General features: G+C 39.6%; 1 protein-coding gene across 3 annotated transcripts in view; it reads right to left on the bottom strand.

Moving 5' to 3' along the window:
* LOC137106882 (chemokine-like protein TAFA-2) overlaps positions 1–18,766 on the bottom strand; it is a 66,821-nt gene extending 48,055 nt beyond the window's left edge. Inside the window, exon 1 of one of the 3 annotated variants that reach the window (XM_067490899.1) lies at positions 18,189–18,766. The gene's annotated coding sequence lies outside the window, so the exon portion shown is untranslated. The remainder of the gene's footprint in view (positions 1–18,188) is intronic. The other 2 variants (XM_067490898.1, XM_067490897.1) reach the window with 2 other exon arrangements.
* Positions 18,767–19,051: the final 285 nt, after the last annotated feature.

The raw sequence follows: 19,051 nt of genomic DNA, 5'->3' as shown, positions 1-19,051 counted from the left end.
TCCACTCACCCCGACCGGTCAAGGCAGATGGCCGCCCACCCTGAGCCTGGTTCTGCAGGAGGTTTCTTCCGTTAAAGGGAGTTTTTCCTCTCCACTGTTGCCTAGGGCTTGTTCCAGGGGGAATTACTGGCCTGCCACTACATACTTGTGTAGTCTGGACTTTATTATGTAAAGTGCCTTGAGATGACTTTGTTGTGAATTGGTGCTATATAAACTAAGTGAAATTGAATTGAATTGAATTAATTCAGAAAAAAGGCCATTCCTTTTATATGGAGCCTCTTTAAAATATACAGTGCCATAGCAAGCACCCTCTCATTATAAGAGAGTAGAGGACATACGGTAGAAAGCAGGGTGGGACTGCATGCTTGCCATCTGAAAGTGCCACTCGCTACAGCAAAGACCATCTTCGACAGGTGCCGGCGGATAATTGGACGCTGTGCCGACTACAACCACAGCACTGTTGTCTCCTAGAGCTCATTACTATCACTCAGAAGTTCCCCTTAAAAACCTCCATAGCCACATGACTTTATACATTTAGGAAACACGTGGCTGAAATCCCCTGACTGTCCTAACACTGAAGGGCCTGTCACTTTGTGAGCTGGTGACGTGAGTAAGTGATTGCGCTCAGCATGGAAAACCTGGGTTTTTTGATTAGCTACCTGTAGGTACACACACATTGTGCAGTATTTATTCATGAAACCTGTATTATATATCAACTGTGTACTGGTTATAACTTTAAAGGAGGCTTTTTTTCTGGCCTTTTGCCCAGAATATATATATTTTAGATAACCGGGTTGTTAATCAGCTTTAGTGAGCCAAAACTGGTGTTGCCAGATGTTTGTCTCTGAAATATCTTTATTTTTTTATTTTTTTATTTTTTTACACATTTGCAGATGGTTTAAAACTGAGTTTAGCAGCAAGAAACTGACAACACATATCTGCTGGCATATGTAAGTGCATACTGCTAAGGTAGTGTTTTAGCGCATTTTTGTATTCAATGGATTCTTAAAAATACATCGATAAAATGAGGATGGAAATACAGAAGAGAAAGGATTCCACTTAGATAGCAGGATGTAGCAATTACCCTTCTGACCTACCAGAATGCCTCCCACTCGAGCTATTCAGACTGATTACAGGCCTCAGCAAATAACTGCAAAGATCTGCGTGGTGTTGTTGTTTTGCGAGAGTCTGTCAAGTTTAAAGACATGACAGATTTCCACACACTGGACATGTTTAGGTTATGCACCATTAGTACAGGTTTGACAGAGAGTGGAGCGATGGTGAGCAGTAACTTTCTCCTTTTTTATTTTTTTTTAATTTATTTATTTTTTCCAATGCTTGCAAGGTCAATCAGAAAGGGAGGGGTTCTACTGTACATGATGACAAATTTACTGATCAACATAAGTGCATTACCAGATGGAATTGCAGCATTATGGAGCAGAAGCTGAGCATCAACCTTTGATGCCAGATTACCCAGACATTTCTGCAGGGTCCTGTGGTCTAAGCAGGCATTCAGACTGCAAACAGGCCACTTTAGGGAAGTGATCCATGTGTTTATCAGACAACAAAACACTGCTTAGCAATTTATAATGGTACAGAGACTGATAGCACAGTTCTAAAATTGATCACAGCAACACTGACGTATCTAAATCATCGATTATAATTGTGCATATCTGCAGCATGTTGCCACATGACATTATGCTGCAGCACAACTTGAGCCACATTCAACTTTGGAATGACCCTGTATTTTTCAAATCAGAAGGGAGGGGCCATCTCTTCATGCACGGCTAAAATTCATATGAACACAGCCTAATTGAAATAAATGAGGAGTTTGCACTTTTTTAAGCAATGCTAATGTCAGTTTAAACATGGCCTTATGAGCTTTCATCTGCATCTCACTGTCTTTATTAGCCCATACGCCCAAGGTCAAGAATGACCCTCCATGCTCAAATGGTCTTAGAAGCTGTGCAGCAGTAGAAGGTGGTGCATCAAACAATTATTCTGCAACTTTTTTAAATTAGATTAATATAAAAAAGTTTGTCATTTTTCATTCTGGTTACCCATCTTACTGGATTTAAAAAACGCCTTTTTGTGTCAAGCCACCATAGTCCCAGGGGAATGAAAGGAGACTGTGGAAGGGGTTTAGTGTTTCACAGACTTTGGTCTGAAGAGATAACATTTATCAGTGCTATTGCAGCTCCCACTGCTGCATTTAGCAGTCACTAAAAGTGATAATTACTTAATGCCCCTATAACAACTCCTACAATCATGTCATGCTGTTGAGCCATGGTAATCTGATAAATGATTTGATTTCTGTATGTGACCCTGAGACTGGGAAGCGTCAATACACTCACAAATGCAGATCCAGTCTTCAGAAGAGAAAAGGTCTATACGTTTACAGGTCAACTGTCTTTTTGGCTTTGATTATGTTTTTTTTTTTTTTATTTGTTTTGGGACAGAGAACAAAAACTGGAGGGGAGAGGCTAACAAAATGTGTGAAATAATGGTCATTGCCTTATGTAAAGCTGACCGTTACAGAACGTTCAATAAGTTGCCATCTTTTGACAACAAGCAACAGATTTTCATGTGAGATTCACTTACATGTGAGAAATAATTACATCAGAACTTGTGTATTTTGGAATGGTGCGTATGACACTGGAGCATTTTCTACATCGTACCATCAAGCTTAATCAAAAATCCGTGGATTTTTTTTTGCGTTTGGGCAGCACTGCATTTTTATTAAGAGGACTCCGAAATCTCCATGCACGCACACATCGCAGTCTCATTATAAATACAGACAGTGCTATGCTGAGCAGATGCTCATCAGTATGTATCAGATCTTACACCTTTAAATAAAGTACACTGTCTCACAACTCAGCAAGCAACTGCAAATTGCTGGAGTGTGCCGAAACCCGAAGTGCTTTCATGAAGTGGATTTCAGTATAACATTTACATTTTATTGAAGCTTTTAGTCTTCTCTTCAGTCCATAAATCACAACTTTTCATAATTTGAACCCAATCTTCCTGTAAAGTGAAATGTTATCATCCTTTTAATGTAATATAGCTTGTCTGAAGAGCTGTCTGAAATCAAGCTGAAGTTAGTACTTCTGTATGTCAGTGTTTTGCATCCTATTTTTATTATTCATGATGCAACTCACTAACCCTGATGACATGATTAGAATTGTTTTTAGGCCTCATTGCTGGAAACAGCCATGGATCGAGGTATTGTTTTCATGTTATCCACTTTTTGATATGCAAGTATCTGCAGTGCCTTCTTTGTGAATGCAGTGCCGAGTCTCCCAAACAGAATTGGCACGTCCACTTCCACTTAGACTGAGGATGAACTGAGTGCATCTGGTGGTCAAAGGTCAAAGATATATAATACTATATCAGGTTAGGGTATGTTTTTTTTATAAGTATGTTTTGGGTCACGTTGAAATTTTTGGACCAATGAATAGCCTATATTGCACAGCAGGTGCCTGTTCGCTCTAAGTCACATTATGGTGGTTTCACCATTTGATATATGTAGAGGGAATTAGTCTTACAGTATAGTCTAGATAATAAATAAAGGATGGCAGAGGAGAAAAAAATATTATTGCTGCATTGATTGCAGTTTGGTTTTTGAATTCATAAATATTTAGTTTTATGATTTGTCATTGCATGGAAAAATCATCGTGGGATGGTGTTGATGAGAGGAGGCAGCCGCTGTCACAGGTGTTCTCCAGCTGTTCACTGAGAATTGCTGAACGGATACCAAATCCATGAAGAATAATTACCCATATATGCACAAAATGACTTCCAAAAGGAGCTTCTGAGCCACGATAAATAATAAATACCCCACACAGACCCTGATAAAACTGGTCTGGCGCACTGCCTAAACTGCGCACATACATTCATGCAGCCGTTGCCTGTTCACTGTCAACCTTAAACTGCACAATATAGATAAAAAGAGATCTATCAGCTTAAGTTGAAGGATGCAAAACATTTTATCTGTATATATTTGTGTTAATTTAGTTACATTAAACTCACTGTAACTTTGAATGTTACTGATTATTTAGCTTGAAGCTTCTATTAAAGGTTTATTTGAGTCTTCGGTGGAGTTTGAAGTGGATTTTTGATCAAAACTGGAGCTTTGCAGTGTGACCCCCGTATATCAGAGTGTATTCCCCTAGAAAACATTCACAGACACTGTGGAAGGGAGGAAAAGCTTTAGTCTGACTGTTTGTCAGATGTAGAAATATCCTAAGTTTGTATTAAGACTGGTTGAAAAATCCTGAACTGTTTCCTTAATTTGCAAAATTTCAGTGTAACTCCAGAAGTTAGACAGTTTAAATTACAGACTTTTGATGTATTGAAAAGTGACCTTTATTTTATATATATATTTAATTGGTGTCCAAATAATATAGATAAATGTACAGCCATTAAAAATTTAGTGTAGATGATACAAGCTTCTGAGTCTGAGACTCAGCTGTGTGTAATTAGGAGATATCAGATACCGTTTCCTCTGAACTGTCATGTGCAGACTGACAGCTGGATCAGGTGTTGAGGTCATCAGAATTTTCACTTGATTTTTCACTTGCTCAACTTACAGCAGGGACTCGATCTGCTCGATTCCCACCACAGTGACTTGCTTGAGACTTGAAGGCTCTGATTTCTATGTGAATAATCTGTGACTTAATCCCACCTTTGGTAATATCATTCTGTGTAAATTAGCTTTATTTCATTATTATTATTTTTATTTATTTTTTTTGCAAATGGTCTTTAATTGCACTTGGTGAGAGTATTCTTTAATTTCTCTGATATATTATTGTAAATATGCAAATATTTGAAATAAGAGTACAATACTGTATAAATATTCCACATTTAAATTCTGTGAGACACACTTTGCTGCCAAAGAGATTGGAAGTCCTGGATTGAGTGTAATTTGCCACTGCTCTTGTTCACGCTGCTTAAAAAACAAGGTGATACACAAAGTCTTTAGAGTTGGATTCATTTCTCCCACTTGGCAAAGAGGCTTAAAGACAGTAAACACCAGCAGATTTTTGTTTGGGCTAATGTGGTGGATCTAAAGCAATTTGCCTGATAAGAGGAAAATATTAGCACATACAGTTCCTCCTGAATATGACTCTCAACAGTCAGCGGTGCTGTCGGAGAAAGACGGCTCAGTGTTTCCTCTGTGCTGGATTTGTAATTAGCTGTCAGCACCTTGAGCTTGACAGTATAATTGGTTCCTATGTTGCTTTACACTCATTAAAGTTGACTTTTTGAGAACTCAATTTGTCCTTCAGAGTGACTGAAAAGGAAACATTCGGTTCACCACGATACAAAGTTCTCTACCAACAAGCACAGGTTGCTAAGAAGTCGACGACTGACAGATTTACTGGGTCATTCTTCTCATACAGTCAGATCAGTGCTGACTCGTCATATTGTGTGCTACTGATATTCATCTATGACTGAAAAGTGTGATTTCCTACATTAGAGCATTATCATGAATTGTTGAGTTACCAGATAAACTATTTCCAGAACAATACAGACCTAAGACTGCTTGTACAGTTTTGTACCTGTGTTGGAAAGTATTCTTTTAAATCTGGTATGAACTTCTATTTCTAAGGTTAAAGGTTAAAGTTGGGAGCATGGTAGGAAATATAAGTCACCTCTGTTTCTACCACTGATGATGTAAGATTGGCTGGTTAGTTACTACTTAAAAGACGATAAGTAATGGAAATGTGGTTTTGTTTTTTTGGGTTTTATTTTTATATTTTTTTTTTTGGCTATTTGTTTGTTCCACCATCTGCCGTCACCAGAAACTCTAAACAGCTTAAGCTCTGCTTAATTAGCAGTGCCCTCTTCCTGTTTTGTGCTGCAAAGCAATAAAGATTACAAATCCCTTGAGCTCAATTGAGACATTTTTCTTGTTGGGTTATATGTTTGTAGAAACGGGTTGTTTTTTTGTTTTTTTTTTGCCCAGCACAAAATTTCTTAGCAAAACATCCACATTTGACCTGGTAAAGCTGAGAAGGTCAGCAAATGTGTCAGACTGCAGACTGAATCTGGGTGTTTTGGAGAACTTTCTACCTAAGAATACCAGGTCTGAATTTAGTTCTATCGTGCTCCAAAGTCCAGTATTCTCCCTCCATTTAGGTGATTTGACCCTCACTAACTCCTGTAAATACTCTATATGTGGCCGTTGAACATCTAAATGCTGTGTTGTGTTTGCTGTTAGCTTATCGTGGGTTTATTGTGAATTTTATGTTGAAAATTGATGATAGATACAGTTCGAAACGAGGCTGATTGAAGCACTGAAGGTGAATCAAAGCAGTGAAATTGCAGGTAGCAAAAGCAAAAAAATGAGCTTAAAGACACTAAAAGTGCCCATACAAGCATATAAAAATATTGATGTGTGCAGACTTAAATAACACTATGGTGAGTGGTTATCTCATCATTCTTCAAATGAACATCAGCAAGTAAACCAGTGAGTTGTTGAATAACTGACCATACAGCTCTCGGATTATTAGTCTGTAGTTTATGCTTAAAGTTCAGTCGGTTTTTCATTGATTGTGGATTTTTCTTTTTTCCACAAAGAACAAAAAAACACTATCTCATTCTGTAATATTTCTGTTACCACCCACAGGACAAAACCACTTGTAATTGAGTAATTTGAACATCTGGCTTGCACAGCAACAGATCAGCAGACATTCCAGCGTTGGGACTGGAGCTCTGTTGGTCGTCCAGTACGGAGTCTCACTGTTACTCATTACTGACACGCTACAAGCCAATGTGACTGCATTTCTCTTGATTTCTCTCTTCCCCACAAGTGCATAGTAGTCTGACATTCAGCCAGAAGGGACAGGGAGCTACACAGGCAAAGACGTGCTGTGGAGTTTATTCATCACCGCCTCCACTGCTTCTTATTCTCCATCTGAAATTCAGCGCTTTCAGATTCCAAGAAAGGCAGCTGATGTAAGACTATAGGATCCCACTTAGACAGACAAACCATTCTTTGTGACATTTGATTGAACTTGGCGTGGCTTAAAACGAGTTTTGACACAAACCTTAGACTGGTTTGATTGTAAAAGAGAGGCATCGAAGCAGAGGACAACCCTGGACAAAATACATATTTACTTAATGTTCTTCTAAGGTCATGTAACTAGCAAACTGAATTAGCTATATAGCTTCGGTCTGGTACTGCTGATCTGAAGAGTTTAATAACCAGGTTCCTGTTCACGTTAGTCTGGTCTTTGTTCTAGAATGGAGTGAACCGAAGTATCAAGATTACAGATACTCTGTAGAACACTTGTTTTTAGTATTTTCACTCACTTTCATCTTCGTTACCCTCATTTTATTTCATTACGTAATAGAGAAGCCACAAAAAATGTTCCACTGTCGTCCAATAGTATGATTGTGACGTTAGATCATGGCGTCCGTGATATCTCGCGGTTATTACAGTATACAATGATCAGTTTTGAAATGTTTTTGTAAACTGGAATAACCATGAATGCACCATAGTTGACACAGTCTTTTTCTAGGACTTAAGGACTTAAATGGTATCCACTAGAGGGCAGATTAGAGCCTTATAATCAGCCTAATTATCCTTGCCCAACAATGAAATTTCTTCCATGTAAGTTTCAGCTTTTTGATAACATCGGGAAAAGCCATGTCGAGAATCAAAGATTTTAATGTTGAGACCACAGCAGTGAAAATGGCAAATTCAATAAAAGCCATGTACGTGCGTGCAGGTAATTGAGAACAAGCTCTGTAGGTTTCCCTGAAAACTATCCACTTTCGCATCTCGCTTATGCATAGAGTAAATTTCCGATGACGTGTACAACAAGGGCAAATCAACACAGAGTAGGCCAGGGTGCCATGATGCACACACAAATGCATATTTAAGTGTCTTCTGCATAAGTGCAAAAACAATAGCGTCAGCAACACATACAGCGAGGAGCAGACCCTAACTCATTACTGCTGAGAAGGGTGGTTGACCAGTTCTAGTGGATAATTAAAACAGGAAAATTCAATCAGTCTATTCATAAAACTTTAATTGCAGCCATCCACCCTGGTGGTATTGATGAGGGAGGGGCTAATACAGCTTTTCACTGATCAGATTTAACCATTCCCAGTCCTGGGGATTGAACCTTCCCACATAAACTCACATTTTCAACCATTAGACCACCACTTTCTCATATACAGCAAACAAACCAAAGGGTGGTAACAACGTTCTCGAATTAACGTTCACAGCAAAAACAACACAATCATTCATTTGGAGTTTTCTTTCTGGTCATGTGACAAACGCTAATCCAACATTCGATCTCCTATTAGCCCTGTTTGGTCTCCGTTGGCTTCTGTGCTCTTTAACGCGCTGAGCGTTATGTTCGTCATCAAGCCGCTGACTTTCTCTGTCTGCTCTTTGGCACTGGGCAGGTAGATTACAGGCACCACCCACTGAGGTTTAACCCGACCAATGAGATCCTTTCTACTTCAGACAAATGTTTGCCGGCTTCAAACTAACATGTTTTCCTAGCTGCCTCTTTATTTCTCCTGCTCCCGCCGCCTTCCTCTCGGCTTCCATCTCTCCCCTCATATCTCCAGCTGTCGCCTGGTAGAATGTAAATGAGCCTCTCAGCACAGAGCCTATGATGGTGTCAGCCCTCTCCTTAGTCTCTGGTCTCATTAGAAGCATAGTGTAGCTGACATTTACCCAGCCACTCTGTTGACTAGCTTTTCACGTGGGGCACACAGGTCAAAACAATGCACAGGAAAACTTCAACAATTCGCATGTCATTGGAACGGACGGTTGCTGGAGCCTGTGGAATAACTTGACTAATAAAACACTAAAGGGGCCAAAGTAAAGCTTTGAAAGGTAAAAGTGAAATTCATACACATTCCTTTGTAAATCGCCAATGTAGTCAAAGTTGAAGTTAAAAAAAAAAAAATCGGAAGCGTTGCCATTTATGCGTTTCTGTCCTCGCTCTGCTGTGTGTACTGTCATCTTCTGTTAGCTGTTATTGTTTGTGCACCGATGTCAGCATGACAGATTCCTGGCAGCTGGACTAATTAAGATGCAAATTTACCAGCAATTTCTCCACATTTTTTCTTTTTGATCTGCATAAATGCACAAAGGAGTGGAAGGTTCCATGGTCTTTTGCTGAGTAACCTGTATGATTTCATACATTTGTTAGTTCCAGTCTGTCCATTGAAAATGTCAGCACACTGTCATCTTAAGGAGAGAATTCAAATCCAGAGCTGTACAATAAGCTGCAGAAACAGCTCTGTGAGTTTGAAATTAATAGGATGGCTATAGCTATTTCCTGACTCTTCATCCTCTCGGGACCCTGCAGCTCTGTTTTTCTGCGGTCCTCTCATCCTGTTACTAATGCCTGACTCTGTGTAACCCTTATCTCCATGCTCACTACATGGCCTGATATGGCTCTGTGTGTAAGCAATTAAAACGGCTTATTTGCCAGATAAGTGGGGGAGAGTGGTCAGATTGAAAGCCACAGGCTGCCACTATCAGGTCTTTAGGTTACAGCCCCTGGGTTAAATAGCCGGGGGGGGGTGCAGAGTGGGCCAAACGAGGCATACAGCTCAGAGTGTGTGTGTGTGTGTGTGTGTGTGTGTGTGGAGAGGATGAAACTCTGCCAGAGTAACACGAGACACTGTATGTTTTCCACATAACCAACACACATCAACTTTAACATTTAACATTAAAGACTATATTTTTATACATTACATATATAATATATTAAACAAACACAGCCTCTACAGCACATACACCAATTTTCCTTTACTTTTGCAAAACGCTGATGGTGAGTTGATGTTCCACTGACTGGTGTAAATTAGAGTTTTCTTGTTAGTGCTGCTGCAAAAACGATGATAATCCATCTTTGTTGGAAACAGTTTATATTCACTATAGATTAAACATCAAGTGTTTATTGCAGTGATGTTTGACTCCCACCGCCTTCGTGTTTAAGGACAGGATACTGATATTCTATATTTTTCTAACAATCAGCAAATGTCACAATAAGACTTAGTCGATAATACTAAAACAAATTACAAGCTGCTAATTTGTATATAATGAAACATGGTTTACAGATTGTTTTTTGTATTGTTAGGGAAATGTTATTAATTACCGTATGTGCTGCCCTGTCAGAAGTTTATACCAAATGGATCAATAAAATGTTCTCTGTACATCTGCAGTAACTAAAGATTATTTTTTTAATCAGTTTTCGTGTTTATGTTTTAGCATTTGTTTAAGGTTAAATAAGCAGGTGGTTTAATACGGTTTAAATGTAAAGAAGTTATTGACAGGAGAGAGGATGTATTAGTTTTATTAACATTTGACCCAAAATACAGGCAAAGATTAGATTTTTTATTTTTTTTTTAAAGGCCTAAACCAAAGACAGAGTTGGACTCGAGTTTTTCCATTTTCTGCTACTTTACTACTTTACTTCAAATCAGAGTACATAGAATCAGAGTACATAGATTATTTTGCATTATAATTGTTAGATTCAAAACATATGATCATCAAAACAGCAAATAAGGTCATTGAAATAAGTTCCATTGTAACCAGATGCTACATCAAAGTGATGAGACACTTTTACATCAATAATTATATTCCTTTAATGTCATATTCATCCATGTGAATTCAGCCATTCTGCAAAACCTGTATTTTTACTTGTTGTATTTTCTGAATTTAAACTTTTAATTTAGTAACATTTAAAATGCAGCACTTTAACTTGTAACAGAGTAAATCTGCACTATGCTAATGATAATTTTACTTAAGTACTGTATTTCCTACACCGCAAATACAGTAGCTGTATCGAGATTACTAATAAATACTGAAATAAGTTTGTGGGTTACTGTTCATCTAATTTTTGTAGCAAATCTGCCACATGAGACTTTTTATTTTTATGCCAATATCTCAAATTGATCTACAAGCATCATCAAATACTGTATCTTACTTTTTCCAGTTGACCACCAGATCCCAACACTTGCTGTGGGATTTGCTCACAAACCATGACATGAAAATATGTATAGATTGAGAAAAGAGAGGGGGGGAAAAAGAAGCGAAGTAAAAGAGTCGCTTTTAGAGTAACGGAGAAGGAGAAGACTTCGACCTTGGCCACGACCTGAACATACTGTAATGAGTTTTGAACTTCTGCCTCAGCTCTGTATTGTTGTGGTTTTCAGAGTGCTGAGAGCTGGTAAACAGGATATTGAGTCCCAGATGGGTTTGGCTCAGATCATGAAACTACTGTAGACCCACAGCTCTGCACACACCATCAGCCATAGAAATGAAAAGGAGGGAAGGGGACGGGTGGAAGAGATGAGAGAGGAGGGCAGATAGGGGGGAAAAAAATGTTTCTCCTATCCAAAATGCATGTTGGTGTGTTTGTTTGGAGGCTTTCTGAGGCTGGAGTCATCCTGCGTGACGGCACATGTTTATAAGCCACTGGGCCACACACAGCGCAACTAAGACGACTGTTGACGAGATAAAACGGCGTCACGGGGAAAAACCTAGATGCAGATCTGTTTTCTCTCACTGTCTTGTCTTCGGTTTCTCTCACTCTTCTCGTCTCCCTCTCTTCTCCTCTCCACTGCTTTGATCTGAGAACGTGGAAACACCAGTGGAGCTTTCACCCAGCAGCATTCTTAGTAATTATATTCATATTGGACAGTTCTGCACCTCACGATTTGGGTCCAGTGCCTTTGCCAGTGCCATTCAGTGCCAATTTAGGAAGCAGTGTGGTATTTACTGTAGGAAATAAGGAGAAAGTAGAGATGTGGGTGGTTGGTACTGCATCTGAATTTCATGTGGGAGAGAAATGTTGTTCATGTCACATCACTGACTTGCAATTAATGTTCTTTTTTTCAACCCTGTCTCTAATTTCTTTTAAATTTTAACCTAGTGTTTCAGTTGCTTGACCTTAAACAGAGGTTATTTGCCAAATCCTAGCAGTATGTGTACAGGTACTAACCTATTATCTTCTGTCTCCTCCCTAAATGTGATGCCACAGACCGGACTCAAGGGTCTGTTACCAACGACTACCACACTCATCAGTGAAGCTACCATCACCTTTTTTATCTAGTAAGTAGCTTTAAAATGACACATTTTTGACACATTTCCTTAGATTATCTTTTTAAATGATGCTATCCTGAAATAGAAACACATTTTGAACTGGTTTAACGGAATCAAACAGCACGGCCTAAGTACTTGAATAAAATGATTTTAAACCATGAAAGAGTTATGAAAGGTTTAAAGAGTAGATGGTGATGTTTTCACCTCCCTACTTTCCCGTGATCTCTGCGTCCCCTCTGGTCCAAGTACAAGTAAAAACTCCTTTAATAAATTTATTAAAAGGGTAAAGATGGTCAACATTACAAAACACAGTCAACATTTGCTCAGTGTCACTTCTGAGAGAATGGACAATGTAGGTCCGTTTAACTATATGGATAAACGAATTACATTCACTGCTTTGCAGGCTGCTCAAAGCGAATATTGATCATCAACTTGGTTCAAAACAGCAAAATAGCCAAATTTGATTATTAAATACAATTTGTTGTTAATTAACATCACAAATCTGGTGGGAATCTTTGAATACGCTGCGTCGCACATTTTGTTACTTACAACTCTAAGATTTGGCAACTTCATTCCACTGTAATTTATTTGTGAGGATGAGGAGATTTAAGCCTCCAACCTGTGGGTCGACTCACGGGTATACAGTCTTTTTAAAAGCGCGATTTGTTCAGGAATACAAAAGCAGCACAAAGACTGAGGCTGGAGTTTCAGTCGTATTTATTCAGCATTTGATCAAAGAAAAGCCCACAGTCGATATGAAAAATAGTGAAGGGACACGTCAAAATATATCCCTGCCATAAACTGCCAAAAGGCAAGAAAAAAATCTAATCACAAGAAGAAGTAAAGGGAATAGGGAGAAGAAAACAGAGGTCAAAGTGAAAAATGTATAGGAACCTTTTGCTATTATTTTATCATTTCAGCAGAGCTCCTGTTTATTCTGCGGCTGGTGAATTTGTTTTACTTCAAATGAAAGAGAGAGAGAGAGAGTGGAGAGCGAGCCGCAGATCAAATAGAATGTGAAAGAGAGTGAAAAAAGCCCTCGCTTCCTACCTACATCAAACACTGGCACAGTGAGTGCCAATCATCCGCCAATATTTTACACAAATTCCAATAGTTTCAGGAGGAAAGAGCACAAACTCACCTATCAAGGTGATACAGCTGAGTACCTGACCTCCTCTCAGGTCTTTCATTTGGATCGGCAAGGAGAAATCTCTCCGGTTTACAGAGGCTTACAAGTTTCATCTATCAGGCTCCGAAAGCGCTTTGTACGTTACTGTAAAAGTCTCATTTTCAAGTTGTTGTTTTTTATTTTCTTAGAGGAACCTGCTAATGTCAGGTCATGTCATAATATCTTTGATTATATTGTTGCTTTACCAGTTACCAAGTGATGCTGAAGGCTAGTTGTTCCATCACTAATCTGAAAATAAGTAAATCGCCATTTGAGTGACAAATATGCAAGTGTGTTTAAATTTGAATGAAAGTGACGCTTTCATTTATCTGCAATATTAGGCTGTGTTATGTGGACAAAGAACATCTGATGTAGATCTTTTTTCAAAGCTTTGGTTTGATGTACAATTTTAACAGGAAAGTGATTAAAACATCCGGATTTCATGTGCATGATACCAAGCCAAGAATGATAAAAGATGTACAAGACTGTAATCGTTATTCATGTTCTTATCAAACAGCCTTGGACTGTCAGTTTCAGGTTCTTCAACTAAATACAGTGAATACCGCAAATCCACTTTAATGAACTGTTTCGGTACAGAAAGGCCAGAAACTCTACGTCTACTTGAATAATTTTATACAATCTGACACAAGCCTGACTTCAGCAAAGTGCCTTAATGTTGTTTTTTTTTGGTCTTTAGAAACACATTAGTCATCTCGTTGTTGGTGCGTGCAGGACGTGTTTGAATCAGGCTTCCCTCTGACCAGTGAGCAAGGAGGCACGTTAGAGTGATGCAGAGTTTTAAAAGCTGGCAGACCCCCAGCCAGTGCGGGGGTCCCTAGTGCTGGCTAGAATAACATAATTGCAGACGGCGCGCAGGGCTCAGCGAAACCTTCTGCGGTGACGGTGAATCCAGTTTAATATTGACTGCCCAGCTACAGGGAGACAGACTGAATAAAGTGAATGAGCTCACTGTTAATCGTGAAGGTTCCTTAACAAAGACAGAGAGCACAGATGGTGTGCAGCCATTTGTAGTTAAATTCACTACAAGATAAGTCTGAGAGACCTGGTGTCAGAATTCACAAAGGGTCACAGCAGTAGTGTTAGGTGCTCGTTTCGTATTTTACTGGACTGATGCGCCGTCGGCTCCTATTTTCAATGGAAAGTAGCTAAAACCTGCTTCAAACTTACTAGATGATGTCACACATCGATTTGCATATCAACGAGGTGATGACGTAAGTGCTGCATTTGCCCAATCATAAAAATCAAGGTTTAAATTCAATTAATTTCAAACTCTACATAGCTGTAGCTTACCATTAGGCACTGATGTGCAATGAAAATGCACCAAAATCTACAAAAAAAAAGTTAGGACTATGTGTAAAACCTAAATAAAAAAACAAAATCTCCTCAACCATATTTCATTCTCAGTAGAACATGAACAACATATCAGATGTTGAAACTGAGACTTTTTACCATTTCATGGAAAATGTTCGCTCATTTTGAATCTGATGGCAGCAACGCATCTCACAAAAGTTGGAACAGAAGGAACAAAAAGCTGAAAATGTAACTACTGTAAATCAAAAACAAAGGCTCATTTAACAAGTAATTAGGTTAATTGGCAACAGGTCAGTAACATGACTTGGGTATAAAAGGAGCATTTCAGAGAGACAGTCTCTCAATGTAAAGATGGGCAGAGGTTCACCAATCTGTGACAAAGACAAAATTATTTTTGGAAAAATGTTCCTCAACCTAAAATTGAAAAGCCTTTGAACATCCCACCATCTACACTAATAATATCATCAAAAGATTTGGAGAATCACGAGGAAGGTCAAAACTGGCTGTGTGTGATCTTTGGGCCCTTTCTACTGGACATCACTGCGTGGGCTCAGGAACACTTCCAGAAATCACTGTCTGATCACACATTCCACCAATAAAAACCATTTGGTGCCTCATAAAACTAAAAACTCTGTCAACAAAGGCCCAGGACTGTTGAGCAGCCAGAATCCTGCATCAGACAAGAATGGGACAACATTCCCCTCCTAAAACTCCAGCAACTGGTCTCCTCCCTTCCCAGATGTTTACAGCCAGCTGTTAAAAAAGAAGAGGGGATGCTACACAGTGGTAAACATCACTAAGATTTTCATTTAAGAAATACAGTTAAAGTTGGCCAAAAAATTATACTTTTAAAAAAACAATAAGTTGCTCAAGGTGGCAACACTGGGCTGACGTGACCCTAATAAACCCACCGAACTAAGCTGTTATACTTCCCGACTAAAAGTCCTTTTGCTGTTGTTTTAATAATTTGATTTTACATATAACCCAGTCAGATGAGCTTAGCTTAGCATAAAGACTGGAAGCAGGGTGGACCAGCCTGGTCCTATTCAAAGACCTCTAGTTCTGACTAAAAGGTCGTCATCAAAGCACAGGTGTTCATATTCATTTTGCCTTTCTCTGGTGTTTGTATGTATGTCATAAAATTTTAAAATGTAAAAACAATCCTTTGTTTTAGTAGGCCTGACATAATGTTGTTGATTAAAGGGTCCTAAAACGTGTGACTAATGTAAAGTCTGCATATTTTTAATAATATCATTTTTTTGAAGCCCATGTCTGTGCTGCTCTTACTGTGCTCTTCAGTACTATTTGTACAGTAGACTGTAAGTGGTCTTGATTTTCTAAGACGGGTTTGCTCGTTTAGTTCCAATATGGATAATTTCAAATAAATGAGTCAGTAAATAAATAAATTTAAAAAAATGATTTCCATTAAAAAAGATGTGGTTATCCACAAATAGAGACTATTTCAAAGACCCCCGCTGCTAGCATGTTGCATGTCACAGCTGTTCAGAGCCACTACTAACTCAGCTTGGTTGGCGAGGAGCAGCAGACCATGAAGTGTTGGTGTCACCGCTTTAGATCAATGGCGAGGCAGAGTGAGGATAAGGTCACATGACCCCCCCCCCCCCCCCCCCCACTGCAGGAAAGGTGACATTGCCTGAGCTTCTGTTGCTGGCTAGACATTCGGCACCGGGTCTCCCAGATGGAGGGGGACAAGCCTGACCTGAGCCTGGCGGCCTGGAGCGTTAAACCTGATCATTCGCGGTGGTAGAGCCGCTGCTACTGCTTCCAGTTAATTGGAGACAGCCAGTTCTTTTCTGAGGGAAGCAGCTATTGGCTGTGGGAAAGTTGCTAGAAGTTGCCAGATGATGTCATGGTGTGATTTGCTGGATCCCTCTGCTTTGTGCAGAGACGGAGCAGTGATGCAAGAAGCATTGACATCTTTTATGGAGTAAAAGTACTGGCAAGTGCCAAGATTGCAGTGTACTACAAGTAAATATCCAAATCCAGTGAAAGTATTACTACAAAACGTTGAGTAGTATAGTAGTAACTTTTTATATGTAAAGGGGCACAAGATAAATCTGAGGGGTTGCGAGATGCTGCAATTAATTAATTAAATTCAATTAATTTAAAAAAAAGAGACAGAAATGCTTTGCTACACAAAATAGAATGTTTTTGTCTGAATCTTGCTTTTCTGTGAAACTACAATTTTAGGAGAAAACTCTTAAGTAGAACTTCAAACAACTGTCTCATCCAATTTATGATTGAGGTCCATTTTCTTCGTAATAAAGACAACTACTGAATAATATCATCTGATGGGGAGATTCTATTGAATCAAAAAACCGAATGATGTCATTTATTTCTTAGTTCACTGCCCTTGAAGCAGCAAAGCAGGTTAGTCTTGTCTTTTGCCTACTAGTCCGGGCCTGAAGCTGTCAGACATTTCAGTTTTCATTCAAATGCACTAAATGAACTACAACTACATTGCTGCACCATCTACTTTCTCGTTTATTTCTGTCTGTATTCTTGCTTTCCACCACCCACTGTACCGTCCTCATATTGTGTGCCAGTCCTGTAAACTGTCAGCATATCCACTTTCTTTTGTTTCCATGTAACTTGGCAAATTGTAGCCCCCATGTGTTCCTGGCAGGTGGAGGAGGAAGAGTCCAGATCAGGCCGTCTGAACCTGCTGCCACTGTGTCATTGTATTTCATCATCAGAAGACTCACATGAGTATTTGCTTTAGTTGAGCCGACATCAATGTCAGTGCGTGAGGTCAAATCGATCGCTACTACACTCAGTTGATTTCTAATGGCAGTTTGGTCGCTGTACTGTTGTGCATTGATCAGCATCCAGACGCACCTACAGCACCAATAACAGCAACGCGTTCATGTAGTACAGTGTCAGCTCTGGATATTAATGAGCAAAACAAGAGGTCACACAGACAAATTCAAAACACTTATGTCCTAAAAGCACCAAGCTCAAGAGAAGACTTGAGTCCATAATCTGACTCCGGTGTGGACTTTATTAACCTTGACTAACCTCGTAAACCAGCTTGATCTCTGTCACCCCAGCCAGGTTAAATGTACCCAGGACTCAGTGGAAGTAAGTACCGAGGCGGCCAAATGAAGATAGATGTCACAGCTGGAAAAAAAACAGCACTCTGGACCGAAACTCCCAACACATTTTCTTCAACTATTACGAAGCAAAAACACAACAGAAATTATAGGTAAGAAGAAGTATGAAGCTTCCCTGCACTGTAAGCATCTCAAATGACGCAAAGAACTCGTTGCACTTATCAGCAGACCATCTGACTCAGGTGTGTGTCAGTGAAATTCATTTATGAATCAGAGATGAATGACAGGCACAAGCATAAATGAATATTTCTTAACTGCGCTCATCTCACAAACAGACTGCTCAGCGACCTCCAAACCAGGCCCGCACACCTTTTTGCGGTAATTGAGCACTGATTGGATATTGATGCGTGTTGATGGTCCACAAATAAAACCTTTGCAGCGGCTGAGTGGTTTTCTGCGCCTGGCCGTGCGCACTCACCGGAAACACAAAACAGAGGGCAGAGAATGGCGCAGGGGTCGCGTAAAAGGCTCTTACCTGTAATTGTCCCACTCCCTTCCCGCACCTTAACGCCCTTTAAACCATCGGCGGGGCTGCTGCCGCTGCTGCTGCTGCTACAATCCAGTGGTGGCTCTGTGATGTGGAGACATTTGCGTCCTGGTGTGGCAGAAAACGGGAGAAGTGGCTTTATGTTTTTTCTTTTTCTTCTATGTGAAATCTAACAGCCTGATGTGAATCAGACACGATTATTCGTCTTTAACGCGGCAGCGTGAGCATCGCATCCACCGCGCAGCCGAGATTCTCCTGGACCCAAACCTCCTGTGCCTTTTTATTCCGATAGTCCACAGCCAAACAGAAGAATTCAGACTCAGGCAGGTAATAAGCATTAATTGGTCCTGTTGTTGCGCCTTTTAGTGAGTGCGAGATTCACACCACACACTTTTCCTATAAATCTACTGAATTCTTACAGTGGGATCATCCCGATCAGTCACTTCAGCCTCCGGTCTTTGCTCTGCCGCGTCTTCTCCCAGTCTGACAGCTCAGCTCTGTGCGCACTAACTTTTATGGAGACTCCGGAGCGCATGGCGCACTCCCGCTACCTCGCTGGCTTTGCTATTACATGTAATCTGATTACTGTTTAGAGTCTGTGACTTATTTAAATCAATCTATATAGGATGTGGACATCACAGTTGATAATACCCCCTGAAATATAGAGTTTATATTGTTCTGCAATAAAATACAAAATAAAAATATAATGTAAAATAATGTTATTTATTCCTCAAACCGCAAATCCGTATTACCTTTACACTGCAAGAATCCTTTATTATATAGAGCTATTAATCATAAAGAGAAAAGTAAAATAATCACATTTTACCAAACACAAAAATCAGTAACTCTGG

This window comes from Channa argus, chromosome 21, assembly GCF_033026475.1.
Source record: "Channa argus isolate prfri chromosome 21, Channa argus male v1.0, whole genome shotgun sequence".
Lineage (NCBI taxonomy): Eukaryota > Metazoa > Chordata > Actinopteri > Anabantiformes > Channidae > Channa > Channa argus.
Note: the sequence above shows the minus strand (reverse complement) of the source record. Positions and strands in the feature narration are given on the sequence as shown.